Source organism: Tiliqua scincoides, unplaced genomic scaffold (genome assembly GCF_035046505.1).
Source record: "Tiliqua scincoides isolate rTilSci1 unplaced genomic scaffold, rTilSci1.hap2 HAP2_SCAFFOLD_104, whole genome shotgun sequence".
Taxonomy (NCBI): domain Eukaryota; kingdom Metazoa; phylum Chordata; class Lepidosauria; order Squamata; family Scincidae; genus Tiliqua; species Tiliqua scincoides.
The window spans coordinates 1-3,147 of NW_027101356.1; positions in this window are offsets into that span (position 1 = coordinate 1).

Genomic DNA, 3,147 nt, shown 5'->3' on the forward strand with positions numbered 1-3,147 from the left:
TCAGCCACACTAGACGCTGTGCCAGAACCACCTTTCAGAGCGCGATAGTCTTTCGAGACTGAAGGTTGCCAATACATTATACTAGGCATGAAGGCATCATGATGAACATGTAGCCATGCACCTAGCTAGAGGAATATGCAGTCTTTTTTACCTGTCTGGAGCTTGTACATCAGTTCCTGCCCTTGACCTAGAAGTGAAATGCCTTCAGCACCCTGCATGGCACTGTCCCCTGTGATCTCCGTGGGGCTGTGATATCCGTGGGAGCCCCAGTGCAGAGGGGGACGGTGATTCGTGTGCCTCTTGAAACGGACCATACTGGGCACTACTCTTGTTTGAGCTGGAATCTTAACAGCCAAAGTACAGAGAGAGTGGAGTCATTCTTAGGACGCATAATTAAAAATAACGATGATGGTTGATCATGTTGTTCTGTAGTGCTATGCCTGTGTCTTGAAAATGGTTTGCTATCTGAGATAAAATAATAATAACTTTATTTTTACCCCACCTTTCTCCCCGAAGGGACTCAAGGCGGCTTACAACAGGTTAAAACAGATTAAAAACATAACTTAAAACAGATAAAAGCAAATTAACACATATCATAAAAACAGCAGTCAGATAAAAAGTAGACAAGTAAAAAGAGCATAGAATAGCAAATCATAAAAGAATCAGACCTGTAAAAAATATTTTGCTATTTTGGATGGGCAAAAAATGGAACAAGCCATTTGTCACAAGCCCTCACCTAATGTCACCATGCCCTCAGAAATAAAGGTGGTGTGATCTAGTGGTTAGAGTATCAAATTTAAAAGCTTCAAATTCCCCCTTGACCATTACACTTGCTGGCTGATCTTGGGCTAGTTGACATCTCTCCGCTCGGCCCTACCTCACAGGGTGGTGGTTCAGGAAAAGGGGAGGATGGTGGCACTGAGTTCCTTGGAGGAAAAGTACAAAAGTAATGGTTTCAATTGCCACTTACCCTCCTCCAACCTAGAGTTTTAAGACCATCCTCTAATTCTAATTTTTCTCTGCACAGACCTCTGTGATATTCTCGATGGTCTTCCCCTCTTGTGATGTCGCTTCTGGGAAACTCCTTCAGGTTTTGAGGCTCTGTTTCTAGGGCAACTGTCTGTAGTAACAAATTGTCGCTTTTTGCCAGCTCTGCCGGACAACTTGTTACTACAGATAGTAGCTGTGAAAACAGAGCCACAGAACCTGGGGAGTTTTTCAGAGATTTTCAACCCCTGTGCTCCAAATTCCTGTGGCACACCTGCAGACCATTCATGGCACACCAACCTGCTACAGATCACCAGCTAGAACTTATAAGAACATAAGAAGAGCCGCGCCGGATCAGGCCATGGGCCCATCTAGTCCAGCTTTCTGTATCTCACAGTGGCCCACCAAATGCCCCAGGGAGCCCAGGGAGTTGAAAATCGCGGCTCTAATTCATATCTCCCCAAGTAAGAATCCTCAAGTTCCTTGCAGCATTCCTTTCTTCAGAACTGTTCTCCTTCCCCAACGACTGCAAACATTAAATGATCGTTTTGAAAGACTCCACGAAAAGCGAAGGGTCTTGGCCAAGGAAGTTGGATGAGAGTCTCACAGGGACAAATTCCCAGCTCCTTCGAAGATCTGTTTGTTGTGTTTTTCTTCACCTCTGTCAGGAAACCCTTTTTGTCTGTTGAAAGCGCGTGGCAAGCAGGACACAATTGCTGCTTCGCTCAAACAATCTCTTGGTACTTAAAGCATAAAAAAGTCCTTTCCCCCTGAAAGAGCAGAACCATGGCAGACTGTGCTAACACCCCAGCAATGCTGACCTCTTGCTGGGAGCTTGTTAGAGTAATTCTATGCCCTGGAATTCATTCACAGGCAGCTTACAAGTGCCCTGGCCTCACTTTTTTCCCTTCATTGTTTCTCTCGGAGCTCCTTAAGTTTGAAAGGACAGGAAAAAGAGGTGGTTGTGCTTCTGTCATGATGTCATTAAGTGATGTCATTAAGCAGGTCATGATCAGAAATTAGCACTTTTACTCACTCAGGAACTTAGCTGCAAATGACAGAAGAGAAAATACGCAAATCTTGATCATATTTTCAAGACATGGGAGAGCCCAATTATTGTGGGGCTGACCTTTCAGCAGTGACACCTCACCACAGCTCAGCAGCTGACAGTGGTGCTGGGAGACCCTGAGGGCAGGGAAAGATGTTCCATGGGCCACATCCTGCCCGCAGGCCTTATGCTTGACACCCCTAGTTCAGACAGCTGTGTGGCTTCACGCCATTGTTCCGATTCTAGCTTCTCCTGGGAACAGCTCAGTCGGAAAGCAGACAGCAGACAGAAGATGATGGCAGCCAGACCTCGTACCAGCCCACAAGCTTTTTGCCACAGGATGTTGTGATGGAAACTGGCCTAGATGGCTTTAAAAGGCAATTGGACTCTTTTGTGGAGGTCACCAGCCATGATGACCATATGCAACCTGCATGCACCTGAGCACAGACACTTCCCTCTCTGCTGCTGATGCATGCCCCCTCTTCCTCCTTGGTCCTCCTCCTCCACTTCTCTCCCCCTTTCTGTGTGCCTCTGTCCTCAGTTGCAGCTCTCTCAGGTCTCCCTCTCCCTGCTCACTCCTTCCACTCTTACGCCTCCCTCCAGTTATTGAAACTCCTGCCCCTCCCCCACACCCCACCATCACCTCCTTTTTGGGTTCCCAGCCTTCAGCCTCGAAGTAAAAGACCTGAATACATCACTAACTGGCACCAGGGCCCCCAAACCCATCCTTCCAGCTCAGTAGAGTCAGTCAGCCCCGGCAATGACATTGATGCCAAGTGCCATCACACTGGCCGATCGGCAACACATTGGCATGTTGATGGCAAATGGCCACTCCATGGATGACACTTTTAGAGCCATCGAAGCCAGTGACCCTATCTACACCTTGTGGCAAAGCATTCCACAGGCTAACTACACACTGTGTGAAGCTCTACCTCCTTTTGTCCAATCGGTTTTGTAATACGACCAGTAACTCTACTGCTCTGAGAGAGGAAGGTTCAGGGAACATCACAACTGTATGCCTGAGTATTATTTTAATCTGTACAAGTATAAACTAGACATTCCTAATTTCTACTCTATATTTTTTTATCATAACCATCAACAAAACATCGACA